Below are 15,879 nucleotides of genomic sequence, written 5' to 3'. Positions count from 1 at the left end.
TGCAGCGTCCCCTCCAGGATATGCAAGTAGTAAACCTTGTTCTTCCAAACTTCCCTGATGGTTGTTGCTGAGGTGCATCTTGCAGTCAAAATAAGAAACCACAAAGGCCGGTCCAACCACAAGAGTAGCTCCAGTGGGGACAAGTCTGTGGGGGACCCACCCAAGTAGTCCGGGTCCAGGGGAGTGCCCCAGGCATCCCGAGCCAACAGCATTACTAGCCGTAGGCTGAGAAACAACACAAAACAGGTGGACACGAATGGCCTCACTGAGGAGGTCATGTTTCAGCCCAGATTTGAAGGAGGTGAGAGAGGGAGCACCAGGCATCTGAGAGATGAGCTTTCCTGGTGGAGGGACTCTCCAGGGTCTGGTTGGACAATACTCTTCGTTTGATACAAATGTGTGTCATCTTCCATTATTCAGGGATACAATATTCCAGGAAACAACACATGGTTTGGTTCTGTTGACCAACACGTGGAGCAAGGATCGCGAGACCCTGGAGGGTGTTCGCTTGTCAACCTCCCAGTGGCTGATCCACGTTTCACCTTCCATTCACCACCCTCACCCCCATCCCCATGCAATCTGGCTTCCTCCCCAACGATTTTACCAATACTCCTAATTTCTTATACTTTACTTATGATGTAACAATGGTTATCCATCCTATTTTTTAAAAAAAAAATTATTATAATTGATTTACAATGCTCTGTTAGTTTCAGGTATAAAGCTAAGTGATTCAGTTATACATATACACATCTTCGTTCTTTTTCAGATTCTCTTCTCATATACGTTATCACAGGATATTGAGTAGAGTTCCCTGTGCTATACAGTAGGTCCTCGTTGGTTATCTATCTTACATACAGTAGTATGTGCTTGTGCATCCCAAGCTCCCGATTTATCCCACTCCCATGTTTCCCCTTTGGTAACCATAGGTTTGTCTTCAATATTTGTAAGTCTGTTTCCAGTTAAAAATTTTTATACAGTAAAAGGTAGAAGTCTCCTTTTCTTTCTTCCAGATGGTTATTAGCAATGTCTGACCAAAAGATAAATAATCTTTTAACTACTGAATGGTAGTATTGTTTATGCTATATGCTAAGTTCCCTAGATGTATGGATCCATTTTTTAAAAAATATTTATTTATTTATTTGGTTGTGCCGGGTCATAGTTGAGGCATGTGGGATCTAGTTCCCCGACCGGGGATGGAACCTGGCCCCCTGCACTGGGAGCACGGAGTCTTAGCTACCGGACCACCAGCAAAGTCCCTGTGGATCCATTTTTAAGCTATTATGTTCCATGGCACGGCTGTCATTTCTGTGCCAACACTAATCGGGGTTAAGGTGAATTTTTTAAGTAAGTTTTACCATCTGACACAGCAAGTGATCATTCAGTGTTTTTCCCAAATTTCTTGGTTATTTTCAGACATATATTCTTCCATATGAATTTAAAAATAATTTTATCTGGTTCCTGATAAAACCTCAGTGGAATTCAGGTTTAAAGGGCGTTACATTTCTTTCTTTTTTTTTTTTTAAATTTATCTATTTATTTATTTTATTTATTGGCTGCGTTGGGTCTTCGTTGCTGTACACGGGCTTTCTCTAGTTGCTGCGAGCTGGGGCTACTCTTCATTGTGGTGCATGGGCTCCTCATTGTAGTGGCTTCTCTTGTTGTGGAGCACAGGCTCTAGGCACGTGGGCTTCAATAGTTGCAGCACATGGGCTCAGGAGTTGTGGCTCATGGGCTCTAGAGCACAGGCTCAATAGGTGTGGCTCACCGGCTTAGTTGCTCTGTGGCATGTGGAATCTTCCCAGGGCAGGGCTTGAACCCGTGTCCCCTGCATTGGCAGGCGGATTCTTGACCACTGCGCCACCTAGGAAGTCCCTACATTTCTATATCAGTTTTGGAAAGAGGGACATGTCTATAATTAGTCTTCCAGAGGCCCATATGTACCTTGCCTGTTAGATGTGTTCTTAGGGATTTTATGATTTTGTCCCTTTTGCAAATGGGATATCTTTTTCCTGTCTAGTTCTCAATGGCTATCTCATACATCATATAAAAGCTGTTGTAATGTTTATATATTGAGCAGGTATCCAGCTCATCTTCTTATTTTAATATTTCTAGTAGTGCTGTGAGTGTGTCGCGTATCTCCCAGGGAAAGAATCACACTGTCTGCAAAGAAACCTTTTTTTAATTTCATCTTTGGAATTATTTGTGATTATTTCCTTTTCTCATTTTCATGTGACATGTACAACTTACAAATCAATGTTGACTAATAATGAATTTATCAGGCATTTTTGTCTTCCCCCAATTTTAATGGAAATACCTTCAGCACTCATTATTTTAGAGTGATGTTTGCTGTTGACTTTGAAAAATGGTTGTATTGGTTCAAATAGTTTTCTTCCCTTCTTACTTACAATTTTACTAAGAAAGGTCACCAGAATTTATCTAATAGATTAACTTTATTCACGAAATTATGAGCTTTTCTGTATTCATTTGTTAATTAAAATTTTTGATGTTATTTCTGGAATCCCCTATATATATATCTTTAATCTTTGAACCAAGACTCCCCTCTGGCCCTCATTTTATTGGTATGCAAAAGAAAAAATTTACCATACATACACATTTACATACTACAGCAGTTCTAGGGACTCCTGAGGGGACCCTAAGACTCTTTCAGGAGGTCAGAGAAGACAAGACCAGTTAAAAAATAATACAACAATGCTATTTGCTCCTATCAATCTCATTGTCTCACGGTGTACGGTGGAATTTTCCAGAGGCTACCTGACATGTGATATTACAATAGAGCAAAGACTTAAGCAAATATGTGAATTCAGCTGCCTTCTATTGAGCCAGACATTAAAGAGATTTGGAAAAATGTAAACAATGTTACTCTTCTCATTGAGAAAGAGTCATTTGGGTAAAGACCAAAGAAGAAAGAAAAATTGAAGAGAGAGTAGAACAGGATTTAAGAAGCGCTGCATGCTGCATATTCTTATGTGTTAAAAATGCAACTAAAAATAGTTATTTAAAATACTCTTCAGTTGTTGGACTGTGTGTTTTCGGAAAATACACTGCTCAGAGGCAGGACCAGGACAATTTCTTTGATTTGGTTGCATTAGTTCTTTCTGAGTCTCTGATCTTCTTCTTGATCTCCAAAATACATATGTATCCCCATCTTCTACCTATTTTTTTATTTTCTCAGTGATTTTAAAAATAATGCTTTTTAAAAGTTTATTGTATGTCAACTGTATCTCAATAAAAGTTCTTAAAGAAAAAAAAGGACTCATTCACTAAGGTGCTGCACAATAGATATAGTTAAAATTGGCAAACTACGTAATTAACGTATACATTGCTATTAAAAAAATAAAAATAATGCTTTTTTAAAAAAAATTAGTACATCTTAGTCCAATGGGATCGGCCAGGACAGGAGAGATGCTGCATGATGAGCTAGAATTCCGAGGGTGGGGCAGTGGGAGTTTTCCCACAGGGAGTGGGCAATGAAGGGGTGCCCTGTCTGTGGAGAATTTTTAAATGATCATCAAATGGAACAAAAGTCAACTGTCTTATATTATCACCATGAGCTGGTTTTTCTAAAGAATGTCACTGATTCCATACTCCTCCCTGATGGACATTCTAAGTCATTGTTACACTCACCTGGAGCAGATTGCTCCCAGTGGCCTGTCCATGACACATCCTGACCACGTGCAGTCATTCAGGGACCCAGACTTCTTCCATTGGGTGGCTCCAGCATCCCTAAGGGCCTTAGGGCTCTCCTGGATCTCTGCATCCAGCAGCAGACATTCTGGAAAAGTCAAAACTATGGAGACATTAAAAAGATCAGTGTTTGCCAGGGGCTGGGGAGAGGATGGATGAGTAGGAAGGGCACAGAGGATATTTAGGGCAGTGGAACTTTTGCACTATCATGGTGGGTACATATCATTATACATTGCACAAAATGCATAAATTGTACAACACCAAGAGTGAACCCTAATGTAAACTATTGACTTTGGGTGATGATGGTGTGTCCCTGTAGGTTCATCAGTTGTAACAAATGGACCACTCTGGTCGGATGTTGATAGTGGAGGAGGTGCATGTTTGTGAGGAGGAGGTATTATGGGAATTCTCTGTACTTTCAGCTCAACTTTGCTGTGAACCCAAAACCATGGTAAAAAGTAAAGTCTATCAAAGAGGGGGAGGGATTTCCCTGGTGGTCCAGTGGCTAAGAATCCTCCTTCCAATGCAGGGCATGTAGGTTTGATCCCTGGTCGGGGAGCTAAGATCCCACATGCCACAGGGCAACTAAGTCGAGCACAGCAACTGTGGAGCCCACCTACTCTGGAGCCTGTGTGCTGCAACTAGAGAAGCCTATACTCTGCAACAAGGAGCCCGTGTGCCCCAACTAAGACCTGATGCAGCCAAATTAAAAAAAAAAAAAACCAACAAAGAAGGGGAAAAAAAGAGGAAAACATGCTGCTACAAATATTCTATTCAAACAAGGGGAAAAATCCATATTTTAAAAATGCCAATGCAATGGAATATTACTCAGCCATAAAAAGGAAATGAAATTGAGCTATTTGTAATGAAGTAGATAGACCTAGAGACTGTCATACAGAGTGAAGTAAGCCAGAAAGAGAAAAACAAATACTGTATGCTAACTCATATATATGGAATCTAAAAAAATGGTACTGATGAACCCAGCGACAGGGCAAGAATAAAGATGCAGATGTAAAGAATGGACTTGAGGACATGGGGTTGCAGGAAGGGGAGCGATGGTGAAGGGGAAGCTGGGACGTAGTGAGAGAGTAGCATTGACATATATACACTACCAACTGTAAAATAGATAGCTAGTGGGAAGTTGCTGTATAACAAAGGGAGATCAACTCGATGATGGGTGACGCCTTAGAAGGCCAGGATAGGGAGGGTGGGAGGGAATCGCAGGAGGGAGGGCATATGGGGATATATGTATAAATACAGCTGATTCACTTTGGTGTACCTCAAAAACTGGTACAAGAGTGTAAAGCAATTATATTCCAATAAAGAGCTTTAAAAAAATGCCAATGAACTAGTCACTATTTATAGAAAGTTGATCAATGACCAGGGAAATCTAAGAGAATCCACTGAAAAGAAAACTCTCAGAATTGAAAAGAATTCACGTTAGCTGAATATATGGACAGCATACAAAAATTGATTCCTTTTCTATAAACCAGCTGTTACCATTACAGAACATCGTGGAAAATACAATAATTAGCAACAGAAACAATAGCAGCAGCATAAATATTGAAATATAGCTACCAGAGATATACACACCTTTTTTTTTTTTTAGGCTCACGGCCTTAGTTGCTCCATGGCATGTGGAATCTTCCCAGGGCAGGGCTCGAACCCATGTCCCCTGCATTGGCAGGCAGATTCTTTACCACTGCGCCACCTAGGAAGTCCAAGATATACACACTTTTAAGGACAAATATCATGAAACTTTACTTACAGATATAAATGGGATCTGAATCAATATAAGCACATACTTTGTTCCTAAAGGAAATATTGGAAAATTCGAAGATGTCAACTGTTTTCAGATGATTCTAAAAATTCAATCCTGCCCACATCAGAATCCCAATATGATAGATTTATGTTCTGTTATGAATTCTGAAGTACTGTTTGGATCTCTCAAAATTAGCACGTACTCACTTACTGAGTTGAGAAGAGGGGCCCGACTTTGGTCCCAGGCTACCTGGGTTCAAGCCCAGCTCTGGCACTTTCTACTTGTGGGGACACCAGCAAGGTGCTCACCCTCTCAGCCTCCATTTCCCCATCTGTAAAATAAGGTGACATAATACTGCCTACCTCATACGATTTGTCTTAGGATATATGGATTAATACAGGAAAAAATGTCCAACACAGTGTCTGGCAGTAAATGTTAGCTACTACACTTCCGTAACTTAAGGGAAAACATGTTAAGCACTAAGTTAAACAAAACAACTCATTCCCAAAGTCAAATATCAAACTGAGTCTACCTGACTCTGCCAATGAGGAATATTTATTTATCTTCAATGATAACAAAGTGTGCTTCAGAATTTGGCTCTGGTTGCACTGGGATTTCTTTCAGTTAAGAGGATGTTGCTTAATGTATTGTTTTATGGTCACATCTAAGTGACTGTTATTGTGATTTTAAAGTCTTAAACACTAAACATTGGAACTAAGGGTAAAGGAGGGTGGTGGATGGGGACTGCTATTACCTACCCCAAGGCACATGGGATCTCTGGATGTATTTTATGTTGTAAACTCCTCAAAGCCATTTATTACTTCTTCCTTTGCCATTGTGCACCGTTGTCCCCACAAGATGTATGCCCTGAGGTTCATCAAGGAGATGTGTGGATCACCATAACCTTTAGATTAATGACCTCCAAAACATCGCCTCCATCTGTAATCTGGGCACCGATGTCTCTGCTCTGGAAAAAGACATTGGTCCAGAGCAGTTTCCAATCAATGAACACTACTTTGGATTGGTCAGCTTTGGAAATACATGCAACGGTAACTCCAAGCTTCAGGCCTTGTACTTCCACCTGTCATTCTGGGAGAATGCGCTGGCATACAAGACCTAGGACAAAAAAAGAAGGAAAACTTGTTGATGTGCCTGGCAGACCTTTTCCACAGCATCACCACGCAGAAGAGGAAGGTCAGCGTGATCCCACCAAAAAGTTCATTTTGAGGCTGGGAAAAGAAAACGATCCCTTTGATAACTACATGCAGCAGGATGTATGCAGTTTTTTAAAACGAATTTTAAAATTATTTGCTAAACATGACTGTGGACATCCTGCAGGAAGAGAAGAAACAGGAGAGATAAAATGGAAAATTAAAAAATGGCAACGTGAACAAATCTGCGGAGAATAATAAACCAGAACTCACCTGGGTCCATGAGATTTTTCAGAGAACGCTCACCAGTGAAACTCGATGCTTGAACTGTGAAATTGTCAGTAGCAAAGATGAAGATTTTCTTGGCCTTTCTGTTGACATGGAGCAGAATACATCTATTACCTACTGTCTAAGAGACTTCAGCAACACAGAAACACTGCCTAGTGTACAGAAGTATGATTGTGAAATGCTTTGCAGCAAACAGGAGGCCCAGAAAAGGATGAGGAGTCGAAAAGCTGCCCAAGATTTTGGCCCTGCACCTCAAGCGATTCAAGTACATGAAGCAGTTCCACAGGTACACCAAGCTATCTTACCGGGTGGTCTTCCTGCTGGAACTCTGGCTCTTCAACACCTCCAGCAATGCGGTGAACCTGGACCGCACGTACGACCTGGTCCCAGTGGTGGTTCACTGTGGTGGCCGTGGACATTATATTATTATTGTGAAAAGTCATGGCTTCTGGCTTTTGTTTGATGATGACATTGTAGAGAAGATGGATGCTCAACCTACTGAAGAATTCTATGGCCTGACATCAGATACATCAAAAAATTCAGAATCTGGATGTATTTTATTCTATCCATCAAAAGAATAACTTAAAGGACTGTGGGACTAATTCGAGTGGGGGAGAATGTTCAAAGCACCCTTACCTGATTTCTCTGCAGACGTCCCTCCTCCCCAGTGGCCCACCAATGGTGTGACTCTGAGTCTCAGTGGTCTCGCTCTGTGACCCTCTCTCCCTTTGTTTTTCTACATGCAACACTACGCGTGGTTTTAGGTTAGTCTGAGGTAGAGTTAACTGCAATCGGATTGTAGTAAGGTTTAGATGAATAACATTTGCTAGTTTTAGGATTGGGTACCTGCTATGCCACTAGCTGTGTCTGGCTGAATTAGAATGACATTTCTTACAAACGTCAACAGTCTATTTGGGGTCTTTGCTAATCTTCCTAAATGGCTTCCAAGGCTTTCTTTCAATGCATTCCTTTAACTTGTCCCTGGAAACAAAGTTGCTCCCCGTTTTTAGCTTCTCTGCCTCATTTCTGATAGAAGGACAGAAGAATGGGGTAGATGTTCACCTTTTAGAGCTGCAACTGTGGCTTTAAGTTTGTGCGAGTGAAAATGTTTAAAAGTGAGTCACCTTGAAACTGAATTCATTCTCCGGGTGTAACAGGGTGAAGAGAAGCTGTTCTCAGTGTCTAGCGCCTGCCAGGGGCTCTGGTCACCTGGTCGTTAGAATTCCAGGGGCTGAGGAGGTGTGGAGCTCAGGGTGGGCAAAGCTGAGATGAGGTAGTTTTTTGCACAGTGGAAAGTTGCATTTTTTATCTTTCTACCAAAACCAAGTTTCAGGAAAATAGCTCTATGGTCTTTGCTTTTAGTGATGCTTTTCTTCTGTCCTGGGAGTTGTATCAATTCTTTGTCCAGTGCTGCTAAGCTTTCCAAGGTATCTTTCTGATCCTGCTGATGTCTCACAGTCAGTGGTGGCAGGGCTGAGACACCACGGGGACTGCCTCCCACCCAGCTCTCCTTAGCCAGGCAGCACCAATGCCATCCTTTCCCAGGAGGAACAAAGGCACTGCACTTTCCCTCCCATCAGCCACATGGTACAACTATTCATGTTTTAGCATTTCAGTCTGTGTAGTGAGGCCCAGGCAAGTCCCAGGGCTAACATGCAACCTTCCCTAGAGGAGATACTGGAGTTAAGCTGGGGATGCAGGTGGGTCAAAGGAAGTGTCAGTGGGCGGGTGGAGGGATGGATGGAATGAAGGTGTTTCTTTGGCTCAGACTCCCAGGATGCTTGACAAGATGGAGTTTTTTTGGAAGAAACTCATCTCACTATAGTTACTTCTACTTTTTTCACTTTTGTTATATATGTATTTATTAAATCATTTGAGTATTGGTACTTTTTATTAAAAGGGTTGATACAGTATTTTGCTGTTGAGCTGGTTTTTGGTTTCCTACAAATACCATGAATTGTAGATCTTGGCTTCCCTTGGGAAGACAGTTGACTTTCATGCACAATAATATACTGCGAACCTGTTATTTCATTACCTAGTAAGTCAGCAAATGGGAACTTCTTAGGTGGTGCAGTGGTTGAGAGTCTGCCTGCCAATGCAGGGAACATGGTTTCGATCCCTGCTTCGGGAAGATTCTACATGCTGTGGAGCAGCTAAGCCCATGTGCCACAACTATAGAGCCTGCGCTTTAGAGCCTGTGAGCCACAACTATTGAGCCCGTGTGCAGCAACTACTGAAGCCCACTCACCTAGAGCCCGTGCTCTGCAACAAGAGAAGCCACGGCAATAAGGAGCCCGTGCACCACAGTGAAGAGTAGCCCCCTGCTCGCCGCAACTAGAGAAAGCCCATGTGTAGCAGTAATGAAGACCCAATACAGCCAATAAATAAATAAATTGATTTAAAAAATCAGCAAATGAACATGCAAACTTTTGGCATAGTGTGAACTAAAATTGAAAATGTTACTGGCCATTTTGCAACAATTAAGAGCATAGCACTTTAACTAGATGAAAGCTAGATTTCTCATCTTTGAAGTATCTTGAACTGTTTATCATCCACAACTTCCATAATCATGCCAGCACTTCATCTATTCATGCTTGAAGTGAAATATTTTATTTTTCACTGGAGAAGACAAAAGCAGATGATCTTCACATTATGGTTTTATACAAGTGATGAAAATATACCTTGTCTTGTTTAGAGGTGATTCATATTTATAAATATTTTGTTTCCCTCCCCCATCCCCCCACTCCCCCGGCCCAGCCCCTCCACAAAACATATGCAGTAATCCTTACCTGGAATGTGAGTTTTTATTCTGTTTTCAAGGAGGGACTCTTTTCAATTCAAGGTGACTGATATAAGGAGCTGTTTGTACAATACATAATCCATATATTTGACTGCAGGTTGCAAAGTTTAAAAAACTGATAGTTGGGGCTTCCTAGGTGGCGCAGTGGTTAAGAATCACCTGCCAATGCAGGGGACACAGGTTCGATTCCTGCTCCAGGAAGATCCTACATGCCATGGAGCATCTAAGCCCATGCGCCACAACTATAGAGCCTGTGCTTTAGAGCCTGTGAGCCACAACTCTGGAGCCCGTGTGCTGCAACTACTGAAGCCCACTGACCTAGAGCCCATGCTCTGCAACAAGAGAAGCCAGGGCAATAAGGAGCCCGTGCACCGCAAAGAAGAGTAGCCCCACCCCCAGCAACTAGAGAAAGCCCGTGTGTAGCAACGAAGACCCAACACAGCCAATAAATAAATAAATTAATTAATTAATAAAAAAAGATGGTTGATACCTAATATATTTGGAACTGATACATGAGAAAAACTATTAAAATTATCTTTGAAATGAAAAAAAACCTATAATTCAAAAAGATACATGTACTCCTATGTTCATAGTAGCACTATTCACAATAGCCAAGACAGAAACAACCTAGATGTCCATCGACAGACAAATGGATAAAGATGTGATCTATCTATCTGCCTCTATCTATCATCTATCTATCATCTGTCTATCATCTATCTATCTGTCTATCTATCTATCATCTATCATCTATCTATCATCTATCTATCTATCTATCATCTATCTATTTACCTAATCTATCACCTATCTATATTTATCTATCATCTATCTATTGATAGCTATATCTATCTATCTATCATCTATCTATCTATCTATCTATCTATCTATCTATCTATCTATCATCTATCTACAATGGAATACTACTCAGCCATAAAAAGAAGGAAATAATGCCATTCGAAGCAACATGATGGACCTAGAGATTATCATACTAAGTGAAGTAAGTCAGAAAGAAAAAACAAATACCATATGATATCATTTATACGTGGAATCTAAAATATGACACAAATTAACTTATCTATAATACAAAACAGAAACAGACTCACAGACATAGAGAACAGGCTTGTGGTTGCTGAGGGGAAGGAGAGGAGGGAGGGTTGGATTGGGAGTTTGGGATTAGCAGATGCAAATAATTACATATAGAATGATAAAAAACAAGGTCCTACTGTATAGCATAGGGAATTATATTTCATATCTTGTGATAAGGCATAATGGAAAAGACTATGAAAAAGAATGTATGTGTGTATATATATATATATATATATATATATGTATATATATATATATATATATATAACTGAATCAATTTTCTGTACAGCAGAAACTAACACAACATTGTTAATTAACTATACTTCAATAAAATAAATTTTAAAAAAAGAAAAAAAGACTACCAGACCAAGGTGAGGCACTGTTAAATACGTGTGCTCTTCCTGAGGAACGGATGTTGCCTAAAGCAATTCCAGAGGGAGAGCTGCCTTGCAGCAGTGAAGCCAGGTACTAACAACGCTTCCTGCCCCTCCCACAGTCAGTAAGGTGAGCTGGCGTGTCATGAGGTACATGTTCTCATTGTAGGTCAGCCCCACAGGTGCAGGAGACCCCTGAGGACAGCAAGTCACAACTCCATCAAAGGTCCCTCCCAAATAAGGGAGTTTGAGTCCTCTGCAAACACAGGTGTTAGTCTAGAGAGGAATGCAGTTACCCTGGGGCGTCAACAAGAGGTTGAATGAAGTTGTTTATGCACTGGAAGAAATGTATAATGTTTAAGAATTGGAGAAGGAAGGCAAATATCCTCAGGACTCGTGAGATGGACCAAGTAGCTGCTGAGCTAACACTCACTGTAGGATCCTCCAGACGGCTTATGAAATTTATTTATTGCATTGTGGGCAAAAAACTGTTAGCTACAAACTCTTTTGAGGAGAGACAAATGGCCTCCAACTGGCTGAAAACCAGATGAAGACTCTGTAGATTACAGTCATGCTGTGCCTGAGAATGTCTCTGTTTTCTTACTTCCGGAGTTTGTCCTACTTAATCTCTTTGTTGCTTCAACTGAAACCTGATGAATTATATATACAGACTCTCTTGCCAGCTGCCTTCTTGAAAGCGTCTCCAGTGAAGCTGGAAAATTGATGGGAATTTGAAGGTCGGAAGAGGAAAGATGTCACGTTTCTTCAGCATTGACATGATGTCTTGCAGTGGTTGTAGAAGCAGTGTGTGTGGTATGCACAGCAGCCTAGCCATGGCAGTGTCTGCAGCTGTGGCTGTCATGTACAGGCTCCTGGTTTCTTGCTCAGACATCTTGGTTCCAACAACTGCAGCCTCAGCTTTACCTACAGTCATGAGATCTGGAGGATACCATTTTTCTTTTTCTCTTGCAGTTCTAGGGCTGGTAGTGTCTTCTAAGCAATTATCATGTTGAAGGCATCGGTAGAGGTAGGCAGGACACCGAGGCTTGTAATACAGGAAGCAATGTTTATTGTACCGGTACAGGCCCAGTGGACTCACATCCAAAGACTGAGCCCCGAAACAAAGAAAAGTTTCCCCTTTTATAAACCAGTTCCCTATAGCTATGTTTATCTAGGCAGGGGCAAGGTACAGAGGCCAGAGTGCAGAAGTTAGCTTTTCCCTTATTTCCTTGACTCAGATGTCTGGGTTGTTTAGGGCAGGATCTCTGTAAAAGAGGCCATAAGTTACTTATTCCCTGAGGCTTGCATTCTCTTCTGTTTGCCTCTTCCTTCCCTGCTTTTGTTATTAACCTGCCTCAATCAATCATTGAATATCCTTTGTATTCTTCCTCCCCCTACCCCCTTTTTTTAAACTCCAGCTCTTCAAACACCTTTATTATCAATTTCTGGATGAAATTCTCCCTGTTCAATGTACATAGAATGTTTGCTATTTCTTTGATTGGACACGTACTGATAAACACTGGAAAAGGGTATTTATAGCTCAGATGATTATATGTATGAAAATCACCTTGCAGAATTACAAAGGGAAGAGAGAAGTCCCATCATGGACAGGACTATGGGTCACACTGACTGTCAGAGAGAAAAATCAGTGTCAACAAACTGGAAGACCCCAATGTTCTACATTCTCTGAACAAATACTCTGGCACCTCCAAATCACGTGATCACTACCGTTACCAAACCTTCAGAAAATTTCCTCATCTATGGCTCATTTGATAACTGATACAACATAATATTTTGTGATATTGTATCATTTCATTCTTATCTGGTGACCTTGTAACTTAATGTACCTAAAGGAAATCAGTTTTATAACTTTTTACTTCTGTCTTCTACAGTGAAACACATTTTTTCGTGTTGCTATTTTAATTTTTTCTTCCAGTTTTATTGAGATATAATTGACATTCAGTGGGACTTCCCTGCTGGTGCAGTGGTTAAGAATCTGCCTGCCAATGCAGGGGACACGGGTTCCATCCCTGGTTTGGGAAGATTCCATGTGCCACTTAGTGTCCTTGCACCACAACTACCGACCCTGCACTCTAGAGCCAGCGAGCCACAACTACTGAGCCCACGTGCCAGAACTACTGGAGCCTGTGCACCTAGAGCCTGTGCTTCACAACAATAGAAGCCACTACACTGAGAAGCCCATGCACCACAACGAGGAGTAGCCCCCACTTGCCGTAACTAGAGAAAGTCCACCTGCAGCAACAAAGACCCAATGCAGCCAATAAATAGATAAATAAATAAATAACCATTAAATGATGACCATAAGTTTAGTGAACATCCATTATCTCATATAGACACAACATTAAAGAAATAGAAAAACATTTTTTCTTCGTGGTGAGAACTCAAGATTTCCACTTTTAACAACCCTCATATATACTTTACAGCAATGTTATAGTTGCCATGTTGTACGTTACATCTCTTGTACTTATTTATCTCATAACTAGAAGTCTGTACCTTTTGAATTCCTTCCTTTAATTCCCCCTCCCTCCAACCCCTGCCTCTGGTAACCACAAATCAGATCTCTTTTCTATGAGTTTGTCTGTTTGTTTTTGGAGTATAATGGACCTACAATACTATGTTAGTTCCTGGTACACACATAGCGATTCAATGTTTCCATACTTTTCAAAATGATCACCATCATGAGTCTGGTTGTCAATTGTCACCATTCAAAGATACTACGTAATTGTTGACTGGATTCCCCACACTGTACCTATCATACCTGTGACTTATTTATGTTGTAACTGAAAGTTTGTACCACTTAGGGAACAAACAGGTGGTTGTTTCCAGAGGGGAGGAGGATACGGGAGAGGACAGAAATAGGTGAGGGTGATTAAGAGGTACAACTTTCAGTTGTGAAGCATCACATATTGAACAAAAACAGAACTAGGGTGGGGTAACAGTCCAGTTCTGGTTATGTGTTTCTACTTTCATCCTTTCCTATTTTCAGCTTTAATTTTTATCATTCAAGTCCTACCCTAAACCTCCATTCCTCTTTTGTGCCCAAAACTCCTTCCTCTAAAGGGTTGTCTCCAGCATGTGATTGAACTTCAGTTTCCTCTAGAGTTGCCTCTTGGTAGAGTTCATCCTGTCCACTATCTATCAGGAAATTTTAAACACTTCTAATCATATGTTGTCACTTTCTTTTATTTACTATACTGTTGAGTTTACTGCTTTGTTCTTTTGTTGTTGTTTTAATGTCATTTTCATTATTCTGGGGGATTTCAAGGAGGTTGAATAGAGATTAAATTCACACTCAACCTGGGTTCTTGATCTGATCTCAGAGGTTGTGTTTCATTTCCATTGTGTTCAGGTACTTTGATACATAACAATTTGGGGTAGCAAATGAAAGGTTTTCTTTTTAAGCAAATATAACTCCCTCTAAATCTCCTTTTGATGTTTGTTTCTGTACAGAGACACCCTAATTTCCTGTAACTGATGGCAGTGACGAAGGTAAAGATAACTCCAGAGAAGGGAATTGTAGTAATAGCAGGGGAAGAATTCCAGTATTGTTTTTTGTTTGTTTTGTTTGTTTTGAATAGATTTTTTTATTTATTGGCTGCATTGGGTCTTCGTTGCTGCACATGGGCTTTCTATAGTTGCGGCAAGTGGGGGCTACTCTTCATTGCGGTGGCTTCTCTTGTTGTGGACCACGGGCTCTAGGTGCGCAGGCTTCAGTAGTTGCGGCACATGGGCTCCATAGTTGTGGCTCACAGGCTTAGTTGCTCCGTGGCATGTGGGATCTTCCTGGGTCAGTGATCGAACCCGTGTCCCCTGTATTGGCAGGTAGATTCTTAACCACTGTGTCACCTAGGCAGTCCAAATTCCAGTATTGTTAAAGGGAGAAACTAGGCCAGCTTTCCATACTCCAGTTTTGAATTCATCTATCTGTAGGACACCACTAATTTTGTGTCCTGATGCCTTCCCAAGATCAACAGGGAAGAGACAGGGAAACTGATTGGTAACATCAAGGATCTGAGGTGTAGATCTAACTTTCCAACCCAGGGGTATATGGACTATGTCAGCTCGGGGGAGTCATTTAATCTTTTATTTATTTAGCAAATGGAGATACACTTTATTTACAAGGAAATCCTAGGAATTAAATACTAAAGGTATCACTCATCTCTTTAACAAGTGCCATAAATCCAGACGTGTTATTCCTCTCCAAATGAGGTGCTTTTGAGTCATCTTCACTTCCTCTTTAGCTTTGCCACCAACATGATCATTTATCTGCTCCTCTATTGCCTCCATCTTCAAGAGTCAACTTTTAGACTCTACTCTGTTGTGTCTCATAATTTCATGAGCCCACGTAGCCCTCAATTTCTCATCTTCTGCTCCGTGGGTGTGAAATCTGAAGAGATAGTGATTAAATACACCCGGCATGGTCATGCAGTGCCCTCTTTCTTCAAGGAGAGAACTGATCAGTTGTTTTGAATGAGTACAAATTGCAGTGAAACTTTCATTTCCTTTTAGTCACTTGGACCATTGCATCCAGGAGTGGAATGTAAAGTGACCAGTGGTATAACTGCAAGTGTCCGTGGAGATCCCAGATTCTACGTGAAATGGTGCCACCTGGAGGTTCAAACCTTACCGGTTGCAGAACTAATAAGTCTGCGATTCGATTCTATTAATTTACCACTGAGTGAGCGCATAAACTGT

General features: G+C 41.0%; 1 pseudogene; it reads left to right on the top strand.

The window, feature by feature from the left end:
* Positions 1-4,060: 4,060 nt before the first annotated feature.
* LOC130848776 (ubiquitin carboxyl-terminal hydrolase 46-like) lies at positions 4,061-7,487 on the top strand (annotated as a pseudogene).
* Positions 7,488-15,879: the final 8,392 nt, after the last annotated feature.

This window comes from Hippopotamus amphibius, chromosome 3, assembly GCF_030028045.1.
Source record: "Hippopotamus amphibius kiboko isolate mHipAmp2 chromosome 3, mHipAmp2.hap2, whole genome shotgun sequence".
Taxonomy (NCBI): Eukaryota; Metazoa; Chordata; class Mammalia; order Artiodactyla; family Hippopotamidae; genus Hippopotamus; species Hippopotamus amphibius.
Note: the sequence above shows the minus strand (reverse complement) of the source record. Positions and strands in the feature narration are given on the sequence as shown.